Here is a 12,106-nt window from a genome sequence, read left to right as displayed (position 1 = left end):
AAATATAGGAATGTTGAGGATTGACTGTATTTTCTTCTCAGGGATATTTGCATATTACTAGAGGACAAAGTCTAAAACCAAAGGGATAAATCTCTAATTACGGAATTTCAGGCATCAGCAAATAGCACATTTGCATCTGAGTATTTTGGGTGAATTCTCTTAAAAAGATTGTATCACATAGGTAATTTACCAGATTTGGTTTTCAGTTTTTCTAAGGAACATTTTATGCAGGCTGCTAATTTCTATAGGTTAGAGGAGAAGAGAAAGCTAAATGAAAATTGATTTTTTTAAATGAAAAGTTTAAAAGTCTTTTCTACTTTGCCTTCTCACTCCTATAGTCCTTCCTGCTTTAAGACATCTCTTGAAGAGGGTTGAACCATGGCAGAAAACATTTAGGCATTAATTCAGTAGGGTGTGGTCAAGGGTATTGTTGAGCCTGCTTGGACCCACTGGAGACTGTTGGTTATTAAATTTTTTGGGTGAACATTCACACTTCAGAAGTCAGCCACTATAAATAAGGGCATAATTTATTATTTTCTTGATTTTCTCTACTTAAGAAAGTGATGGAGAAAATATGAATAATGTAGATTACACTTAAAAGTGTATAATAGGTACATTTTTCTTTTTGGAGAACTGGTTATTAAACATTTACCAGCACACCCCTGTGGGTTGGTGAAGAAAAGGAAAGAGCTGAAGACGACACTGAGTTTATGAACCTGGATGACTAGGAAAATGGTAGTGCACTCCACAGAAATAGGAAAGTTTGAAAGAGGAGTGGATTTCAGAGAAAAGATAAAGGGCTCCATTTAGAACATATTAAGGGTGAGGTGTCAATAGGATGTTTAAATTGGATTCACTGTGGTTAAGTGCTGAAAGCCTTGGGTCTACCCAGTACTCTCTTGTCTCTCCTGTATCGCATTTCAAAACTCCTCTATATCTTTATTTGTCCTAGTCTCTGTTTCTGTCTCTGTCTCTCTGCCTCTCTCTTCTCTGTCTCTGTCCGTCAGTCTCTTTCCCTCTCTTCTCTTCCTCATGCCCTCTACCCCTTTTTCTCTTTTCCTCTCCTCCTCTCCTCCACTCTCCATCTTATTCTTACTTTCATCTCTCCTCCACTTAATCATAGGGAAACCAATCTGGACTTGGTTAAAGCTGAGTCTGCAATGTGTTATTTTTATCAGTTCCATTGGTGCCTAAAACTAAGAATTAGATATAAATTCATTGTGCCCAATGATCCACCTAATAATCAGAAAAAAAGATGCTTGAGAAATGGAGCACATGGTGGCCGTTAATTTATATGCACACCTGACTACTTCCCACAGTGGACTACTTTCACTGAGACTTAGCTCAGCAAAGTTATTTGAGCTTTTTGGCTGCTCGGCAGGTCTAGGTAGCACTGACAAGAAACAAACCAAAAAAAAAAACACAAGGCCTCACTTTTAAAGTCTCTGTTGGTCAAGCTTAGTAGACCACATTGTCTGGAGACAGAATGGTAGAATATTGTTTTTTATTGTTTACTCAACAGCTATTATAGATTTAGAAAACAGAGCCAAATGAATGAAAAATCTCTTGTGGAGCTATATGTATTCCAGTTCATCTGTTTCAAAAACCCTGCTCATTCATGAGAAGTTAAAAAAAAATATATATGCATATGCATACATACATTATGCATATGTAATATATATAGATACACATACACACATATACTATTCTGAACTTAATAACCAAATTTATAAAGTAGGACAGAAAATGAAATTGTGAATCTTTTATTATATGCAACTTGCATGTACTTTTAAACTTTGGTATATACTATACATATAGCTGTACTTTTAGGTAAATAATAAAATCCAAAATGGAACTTTTAAAGCTGTCCTGCTTGTCTTTATTTCCCTTGGTCATCCCTTCATTCTCTTCCATGCATTAAAAAAATGCTTTCAATAATGCTTTTTTTTTTCTGTTTTCCCCACTCCCAAATTCACTGTTATCTCCATTCTCCATCCCAACCTCCCCAATTCCAACTAAAGAAAAACCAAACCTTTGTAACAAATATGCATAGTCCAGTAAAACAAATTGCCACTTTGTCTGCTTCTGGAAATGAATGCTATGTCCTTCACCTTGAGTCCTTTCGTTCTATACCTTGAGTCTTCATTCATGAGAATGGAGGCAGTCATGCCTTACTAATACAACAGCTGCCTTCTTAGCTAGTAGTGATGAGAGGTTGTTATTTTTATAGCATTTGGGGATGCTTTTTCCTCATATCAGCCACCCAGTTTCAAGATATTATATTGGTTTGCATCTACTCAAAACAATAGCTCATAAGACCTGACTGATTTAATTACTTTAAATTTTATTTAAAAAATTTTTAACTCATATTTTGTTTTGAAATTACCTTTGTTTCAGTTGGGTGTAGAAGATAAAAAATTTAACCTGGAATTTGGACCTAGATTCAAGGTCTGCCCTTAACACATACTGGCTGTGTGACCCTGGGCAAGTAACTTAACCCTTCAGTGCACTAGGCATGTTCCTGCCCTTCCTAGGAGGGGGGAAGGAGGGAGGGAGAGAAAGAGAGAGAGACAGAGAGAAAGAGACAAAAGAACCACAAAACAAAACAATTCTGACAGTATATACAATGTTCTGTACCCATAATCTCCAACCTCTGCTAAGAGAAGAGAGTTTAATTTGCTTCTCTTCTTCGGAGCCAAGCTTGATCGTTATAATTATTAAGCATTCAATTGGGTTTTCATTTTTCCTTGTTATTGTTCTTTCTGTTTATATTTTTGTTCCTGGTTTGGCTTGTTTCATTTTGCATCAGATCATGCACATATTTCAGTGCTTTTCTAGATTCATATTCATCTTTCATTTTGGTCCAGTGATGTTCCATTTTTTATTTTTTATTACTTTTATTTATCCTCCAGAGGACTCCATTAGTTCCAAGCAAAGGCATTTAATGAAATGATATAGTAAGAAAAGTAGCGACAGAACTTTTTCCCATAAACATTGGGTAGCATCTCCTACAAACATACAAGCCTTCTATGGGAAGAGCAGAGACGTGTAGGACACACATAAGGTGCAAGTGTGACCAGCATACACATGTAGAAGACCACAGACCTGCATGGCCACTATTTCTTTTGGTGATAATATTACACTACTCTTGCTGGGCCTTCTCCCAACTAGAAATTACTGGGCTGCTTCATCACTGTTGCTTTTGGCAGGTTGTGGCATTGCATATCTCTGATGGTCTCATGTTTTCTGAGTTTCATTTTCCTAGCTTCTGGGCTTTATTTTTTTGGGCACCTGCTCGTTGTTTCTGTTCCTATATGCTAGGGTGTAGCAATTAGAAAGATTCTCCCTGATAAGGACAGGCTGGAAACTCTTGAATCATTCCTATATTCTAGGGTGCAGTGACAAGTTAGACTCTCTCTGACAAGAGCAGGCTGAAAGCTGCTCATTCATTGCAAAAGCTATGAGCTAACCACCCAGCCAAATGCCCAAACAACATCAAGGAAGATTGTTTGGCTAAGATTAAGTCTAGCCTTTTAACACCTCCACCTATTAATAGTCTCAAAGGTCTTTTCTCAATACTCTATTTGACTTACTGTTAGTAAGTTTTTGCAATATTTGTTTATCCCTTTATTGGGATTCTGTGCCCCCAAAACATATTTCAGAGGTTTCTGCTAGAGAAACTGTGGGACGGGGCAGCGAGGTGGTACAGTGGGTAGAGCACCAACCCTGAAGTTAGGAGGACCTGAGTTCAAATCTGGCCTCAGACCAAACACTTGACACTTACTAGCTGTGTGACCCTGGGTAAGTCACTTAACCCCAAATTGCCTAAAAAAAAAAAGAAACTGTAGCAGCTAATATGGGTCTGAGGTGCTGTGGTTTCTCTCAGTGCCAATATCCTTTGGTTGTGCCGAACAGAGGGACAAGTTGGAAGAAAGCAAGAACAAAATTATTATTGCCCTTTACCTCAAATCCTGTGTTCCAAATTCCTGCCTTTCACACGAGCAACTGTGTCCAGCAACAAACACCCCAAGCTATGTTATCATTATCATTACTTAAGCTGGGAACAGTCCTAAATCCTTGTATCCTATGAAATAACCAGTTTGCTGGCGAAACAGTATCACTTTTCCTTTCCACCCTTGTCCTTAACACAATTTCCATTTCAAGAAAGTCTTGAAGTGATTTACATTCAGAGGTCCATTTCACTGTAGGGCCCCTGCCTTGGGACAGTTCACCAGAGTGGAACACTGTAATGATATTTTTAAAAGAGTTTGATCAAAGAATTTGATAAGACCTTCAGTGTGTTATTCTGTATTCATGAAACAGAAAACTCTTCCAATTTCCAGAGCACCACGCTGCTCTGAGCTGGCTCTGCTGACTGTGTCGTTAGTCAGATCCTTCCACTAAGCCACTAGGATAAATCTGTTTTCTACCCCTGAGGCAATATGGCAGTGCACAGTGGATATCTTCAAATTGCATTCCCCAATATGTCAGTGGTAGAGCAACACGGAAGGATGTGGTAGGTTGAGCCTGGTATGACTTAGCCGCAACCAAACACTATGGATTATCTTTTTTAGGGTTGAGGTAGTAAAATACAGAAATCAAGACAACTCACCTCAAGTCAATTCAATGAATATTTATTAAGTACTACTGTGTGCAAGATGCCACACTGTGCAGCTAAAACAGGGCTTTATCTTAAGGAACTTGCATATGATGGTAATAATAAAAGGAAATAATAATAAAGGGATATAATAAGACAATAATAATAAATAATAAAGGGAAAGATGGACATGTTCACAAGTCATTACAATACAGGAAACTTAAAAGAGATGAACAGGAGAAGTCTGGGTAGAGTTCTTCTTTTGACTTATTTTCCATTTCAGACTTATTGGCCTACATGTTATTCCCAGAACTTGGAACTATCCCAGAGCGATTTCCTACAGCCATTCCTTTGCATCAGCTGCATTGCATGCCTAGAATGAATTCCCTCCCCTTTACTAGCGCCTCAGAATTGTAAGTTTGATTCCAAAGGGCTCGTGATGAAAAATGCTATCCACCTCCAGAGAAAGAACTGATAGAGTGTAAATGCAGATGAAAGCATACTTTTTCTTTACTTTCTTTATTTTTCCTATTTTCCCTTTTGTTCTATGTCTTCTTTCACAATCTGATTAATATGGAAATATGTTTTGCATGATTACACATGTATAACTTATATCAAATTGCTTATCATCTCAGAGGGAGAGGAGGTGAGGGAAAGGGAAAGAAAATTTAGAATCAAAATTTTTAAAAAATGTTAAAAATTGTTTTTACATGGAATTGGAAAAATATTTTTTAAAAAGAATCTTAAGTTTGCTTTTTTTCAAGGTTGTACTCTGAGATTACTTTTTGTCGGAAGCCTTTTCTGAGTCCTCTATTAATTTGATGATTTTTCTTCTCCAACAAGGACATCTTCTTGCACTTATTTATTTGTGTAAATGTTATCTCTCTCCAATAGAATATAAGCTTCTTGTAGATAAGGAATGTTTTTAAATTTTGTCTCCGTATCCCCTGACATCTAGCATGATCCCTTGTACATAGTAGATAATTTATTAATGCTTGTTGAATTGAATTGCATTGACAAAGCAGAAGTTTGAGAAAGCCAAGCTTTTCAGCTAATTCAATCCAGTGGTAGTTAGGGTAGTTTGTAGTGCACTAGATAGAACACCTGGCCTGGAATCAGGAGGACCTGAGTACAAATCTGGTCTCAGACACTTAGCTCAGTGACCCTGAACACTTAACCCTGTTTACTTCAGTTTCTATCTATAAAATGAGCTGGAGAAGGAAATGGCAAAACGCTGTAGTATCTTTGCCAAGAAAACCCCAAATGGGGTCATGAAGAGTCAGATGTGACTGAAAAAAAGACTAAATCCAACACAACAATAAGCATTTATTAAGCACCTACTTTATGTAGATCATTAGACTAGGCCCTAGGTGGAAGATGCAGAATTTCAATAAGAAGCCAAATTTCAATAAATGCCTTAACTTCATGTATATCACAGATATATACACATACATAACACAAACACATAACTATATATAAAATAGTTCATGATACTTGTATAATATACTGCAAATGTAACTTCTGAGAGAGAAAAAGACTTTAGTATTGGCAGAATCATGGAGAAAGTGGGGAAGGGTGTAGGGATAGTCCAGACATAGAAAATGATGCAAGGAAAGGCATAGGGGTGGTAAATCAAGGTACATGTATGGGAAATGCATGGGAAAAAGTGATTTCATTTGGTTGGAGCATGGAATGACATAACCTTTAACAAAAATCGTATTTGGTCACCATGGTGGCACCGGCCACCCTGTACTTACAATTAGGACCTAGAGAGCGTTAATCAATTAAAGCAGGATCTGCAAAGTAGGAGGTTGAGTATAATTACTTGTAGTGGAATTTAGCCAGATCATGTATCAAGTGAACACTTACCTTATCGATCAGCTGATAGCAAATCCAGACACTATTTCTACCCAGTTAGCAGTGTGTTTTCCCAGCTACATTTAGCTAATCCTGGCGCAGCATTCTCAGCTTCAAAGGCCTAGGCAAGATCAGGCAGGGTACCAAAGTGGATGCCACATTGTCCTGCCACCCACATGGGGCTGGAATATCCTCAAAAGTGCTGATTTTTCTAGGACTCAGAACCACTGGAGGCCTCTTCCTGGAATGCATAATTGGCATCAGTCCAGAGTGAAAACAGTTTCTGTACTAAGAAGAGATGTTTAGAGAAAACCTTGCTACTACTCTGCTTGAAAAAAACTGAGGAAAGAAGTTTGCTGTTTCCAGCTTCAGATTTGTTTCTGATGCTCTTGATTTTTTCTCTGACTTTCCAGATAGAGGAAGAATTAATGTATTGATTCATCAATCAATAAGCATTTATTAAGCACTTGCTGTGTTCCAAGTGCTGGCTAGAAGCTGGAGATACAATGAGAGAAATAAAACTCTCCCTGCCCTTGAGGAAATTACTGGCAAGCAACATACACATTAATGAGCTTGCACTATATCTACCTATGCATATATAACTATACAAAAATACATATTAATCTTTGGAGAGAGGTACTATCAACTTGGGTGTTCAGGAAAAGCCTATATTAGGAGGCAAATGTTTGAACTGGCCTTTCAAGGAAACTAGAGATTTGAAGAAGCAAAGGCAAGATGGAACATATTCCAGGCATGGTGGAGAATCTCTGCAAAACATAGAGATGAGAGATGGAGTATCATGCATGAAGCCAGTTTGGATGGGCCAGGGCATGAAGGACAGTAATGTATAATAAATCTGGAAAGAAAGAGTCAAAACAATGGAAAACAAAGTTTTGGTGATTCGGAATGTGACAGGCTTCCTGGGACTCCTCAGGTCATAAAAATGAATTAGGCATGATAAGCCACCAGATGAAAAACTTCTTTTCTACCGCTTGTGGCTGCATCCTAGGTGATCTCATTGATCTTCTCATTGGATCTGCTCCACTTGAGGTTTTCCCAAAATTGCAGCCTCCCCAGCAGTGGCACTCTGCAGCATAGCATCCCCTGATATGGGGTAGTATTCTGAGGTCTCAAAGAAGTTGATTCTACCTTGGGACAGTATTCCAGAGGTCTCTAAGAAGCTGATTGCCTGACACCCTCTACTCCCAAGCTCTGCTCAGTCTCCCAGATCTCTGATATCTCTCCCAGTTTCTTGGTAGAGAATCTTTTGAATTATTGTAGGGGTTTCACTTGCTTGAGGTCAAATTCTGGACTTGGGCCCATTTTAGAGTCATAGATAAAATTCAGCAAAACAACTTTAAAGGCTTTTTTGCAGCATCCCATGAATAAGCCAGGAATAATTGAAGAAGCACCAGGAACTTGCTATATTTTTCAGTAGTGCATTTAATTTATTTATTCATCAGATCTTTAAGAAAATCTATCCTTTACCACAAAGCCTTGGAGTACAATATCATTTATAAAATATGTAGGTAATTAAAACGCAACACTGTAAGTCAAAAGAGAAGGAGCTGCCTTATTTCTATGCTAGGCAAGATTTAGTCTGTCCCAAAGTACAACCAGGAATTTTCTTCCAGAACTATACATTAATTTGTCATTTTTAGATGGAAAGGGGAACAATAGAAATCTGTCACTATTGGAAATTATCTAGTTTCACCAACTTGTTTTGGCAGTTTAGAAGCCTTTTGTTAGGAAATGTCCAAGTCAAAGCATATTGAAAATGAAAGTATAATGAATTTGGCTTCAGGGGACCAAGGTTCACAAGACAGCTCTGCAACTTATTTGCAATGTGACCTTGGGCTAGTCACTTGGCTTCTCTGAGCTTCATTTTCTTCATCTGTAAAATGATATTGATTATTTGACCTCTAAATCTCCTTCCAGGAGTCAATTTGTGATCTTATGGCGTTTATATTACTTTTCTGGAGGCTCATGGGCAGGGCTGACCTGAGTTTGAACTGTAAAGTACAGAGTTGTCTTTAGGGATATCTTTTTTACTACTTAATAGTACTCCCTACTCTCATCAGGTCTCCATTATTGCCATGCTCTTTCTACCCTTACCCTATTGAAACTTGCTCACCTAGGAGGGTGAATATTCATTTGCATTAAAATATAAATGGCAAATAAGGCTTAGTTATATCTGTAATACCTCTTGGGCCATCCTCATTTCAAGAGAAAAATATATTTTTAATAAGATCTTGAAAAAGGAATATCTTTGTCAGATCCTTTTTCTAGATCATTGGTTTAGAAAATATGGCCACTATAGATATGTCTCTTATGAATTTGTATTTTGAAGCCTTGAGCAAAAGAAAATAATCTTTTAAAATGTGAAATCTCTAATTATGATTGATGATGTATTTTGGCAGGGAACCTTCCTGATGTCATGGTCCTCTTCAAGAACAGAAGTACAAACAACAACAGCTTTGGGAGAAGGGATAGGTGCAGAGAATACTATTGGAACAGCAGTCAAAGACTTAGTGTAAGGATAAGGCTGCTATTTGAGCAAGAAATTTCATCTTTCTGGGCCTCAATTGCCTCATCTATAAAATGAAGCCATTAGACTAGATGACTTCTAGCTCTATGTTTTATTGTTTCTTGATGTCTCATGGAGTCATTAGCTTCCACTTGTCCAATTCTAATTTTTAAGGAATTGTTTTCTTCGGTGAGCTTTTGTATCTCATCTTCCATTTGGTCAATTCTACTTTTTAAGGAGTTCTTTTCAGTGAGTTTTTGTAAATCTTTTACCATTTGAGAAATTTTGATTTTTAAGAAATTCTTCTCTTCAGTGGATTTTTGTGCCTGTTTTACCATTTGGCATATTCTTTTTTTAAGGTGTTATTTTCTTCACTATTTTTTTTGTGGCTCCTTTACCAAGCTGTTGACTCTTTTTCATGATTTTCTTATGTCACTGTCATTCCTTTCCCCAATTTTCTCTATATTTCTCTTATTTGATTTTAAAAATCCTTTCTGAGCTCTTTCAGGTATTCTTTTTGGGCCAGAGACCAATTCACATTTTTCCTTGAGTCTTTGAATGTAGTTATTTTGAATCCATTGTCTTCTTCTGAATTTGTGTTTTGATCTTCCCTGTCACTATACCAACTTGTTATGGTCAGGTTCTTTTTTGTTGTTGTTGTTTGCTCATTTTTCTAGCCTATTTCTTGACTTTTAACTTTATGTTAAAGTTGACTCTGTTCCACACCTCTCCTTACATCCCAAGTTTCGGATTTTTTTTTAATGCTGCTTTTTTTAAAGTTTGGTTTTAGGGATCTATAAGTTTTCAGTTCTTCCAAGGTAATATGATATAAGGAGAGGTGTGGTCATTGTTCTTCTGGCCTGCGCTCTGGTCTGTGAGTGACCACAAGCACTCTTCTTTGCCCTGGAACTCTGACCAGCCCCACTCTACCCCCTGTATTCTTGCTCTAACATGCTAGTGCTCCTCCTCTTCACCCTGGGACTGCAACCCAGAACCACATATGGGCAACATAACAAAGTCCTGTACCTGGGGTTAGCAAAGGGCCCCCTGTAATCTCTTTCTCACCAGTTGTCTTATCCTCTTGCCATCTGTGGGTTGGGAGCACCAGAACCAGATTCAGTTGGCCCCAAGGCCGGCTGCTGGCTTGCTGAGGCATGGCCTACACTGTGGTAGCCTGCACTGGACTGCACTCTACTCTCACCCCATTGAAACAGACTTTTCCTGCCAACCTTCTAAGTTGTCTTAGGCTGGAAAATTATTTTACCTTGTCCTTTGATTGATTCTGCTTCTCCAGAATCTGTTTGGAGGTGTTATTTTAAATTTGCTTGGAGAAGAATTTGGGAGAACTCAGGCAAGTCTATGCCTTTACTCTGCCATCTTGATTTCTAGTTCTGTGATACTATCTATGGCCCTGGTCACATAGACCATGCTCTTAAGGCTGATAAATGCAGTACTTCAACAGAATGGAGGAAAAAATGTAATGACATGAATTCTCAGAGGCAGCTAGCAGCCTCTCCCTTCCTTGAAATTCAAATCCAATCCGAGGAGTATTAGTTGGCTGATAAGCATTGTCTTTTAAAGGCTGTGTGAGATTGAACCAGTTAGACCTTTGTCCCTTTCCTGATTGAGGAGGAGGTGACTTTACTTCCCAGAGCTAGGGAGCATTGGCCTCTAAAAAAATCATGGCAGCCAGAGATTCAATGGCAAGAATCTCTTGGGTCATCTTTGGTGATTTCTTTTTTGTTTATGATAATCTCCATTGAACTTGACATCTCCTTGCAGTTAAGTTCAAGTTATATGATTGTTTCTACTCCTGCCTCTAATAGTAATTTTTCAGATTATCAATGGTACATTTCTGCTTTTGGGGGAAGCAGTAGCATCAGCAAATAGCTTGGATGGAATTGATAGTTCAATTCCAGAAAAATTTATGGAGTCCCTATTATGTGCAGGTCTATGGCCATACTAGTCTGAATGTACCTGATCTCATCTGATCTTGGAAGCTAAGCAGGGTTGGGCCTGGTTAATACTTGGAGGGGAGATTGCCTGGGAATACCAGGTGCTGTAGGCTTATGGCAGCTAGATGGCACAGTGGATAGAGTGCTGGGCATAGAGTCAGGAAGACCTGAGTTCAAATCCAGCCTCAAACTTATAGCCTTACTAGCTATATGACCTTAGGCAAGTCACTTAACACTGCCTCAGTTTCCTCATCTGTAAAGTGAGTTGGAGAAGGAAATGGCAAACCACTCCATATCTCTGCCAAGAAAGTCCCAAATGGGGTCACAAACAGTCAGACACAACTATAATGGCTGAATAACCACAAAACTATATGCAGAGCCTTGTATTAGGAGGCAGGCGATACGAAGAATTGACAAGAATTTATTAAATGTGTACTATGTTCCATGCAGTGGAGATATAGGAACAAAAACAAAGCAGTACCCACTTAAAGGAGTTTCTAGCCTACTGATAAATAAGATGTCATCCTTTCCTTACCTTACCTTCAAGGAAGTGTTATATACAGCAATGATAGCTAACGTTTATATACCACTGTGAATTTTGCAAAGCACTTTATACATATATATATATATATATATATATATATATATATATATATATATATATATATATATATATATATATATATATATATATATATATGTGTGTGTGTGTGTGTGTGTGTGTGTACGTATGTATACACACATATACATATACATATGTATATGTGTATATCTACATCTATCTATCTATCTATCTATCTATCTATCTATCTATCTATCTATAATCTCACTTGATTCTCATAGCAACCTTGTGAGGTAGGTACTATAATTATTACCCCCATTCTACAGATGAGGAAACAAGGCTAGAGAGATTAAATGATTTGCTCAGGGTCACACAGCTAGGAAGCATCCGAGGCATGATTTGAACTCAGGTCTTCCTGACTCCAAGTCATGCATTCTATCCACTACTCCACCTAGCTGCCTGTAGTAGTAGAAAGGTGACTTCTGCAGAAGGCTGATTTAGCTAAATGGATAATTGCTCACATTTTTATACCATGCAAAGCTCTACAAATCACTTTTCTTGCATCAACCCTATGAAGCGGGTATTTCACTGGTACTTGCATGGATATG

General features: G+C 38.0%; 1 pseudogene; it reads left to right on the top strand.

Annotated features, from left to right (window-relative positions):
* The first annotated feature begins 10,930 nt into the window (after positions 1-10,930).
* Positions 10,931-11,049, top strand: LOC144458056 (5S ribosomal RNA; annotated as a pseudogene).
* The last annotated feature ends 1,057 nt before the right edge of the window (positions 11,050-12,106 follow it).

The sequence above is a fragment of the Phascolarctos cinereus genome, unplaced genomic scaffold (genome assembly GCF_003287225.1).
Source record: "Phascolarctos cinereus isolate Bilbo 61053 unplaced genomic scaffold, phaCin_HiC Scaffold_5;HRSCAF=322, whole genome shotgun sequence".
NCBI lineage: Eukaryota > Metazoa > Chordata > Mammalia > Diprotodontia > Phascolarctidae > Phascolarctos > Phascolarctos cinereus.
The sequence above is the reverse complement of the archived record's forward strand: the minus strand, read 5'-3'. Positions and strand labels throughout refer to the sequence as shown.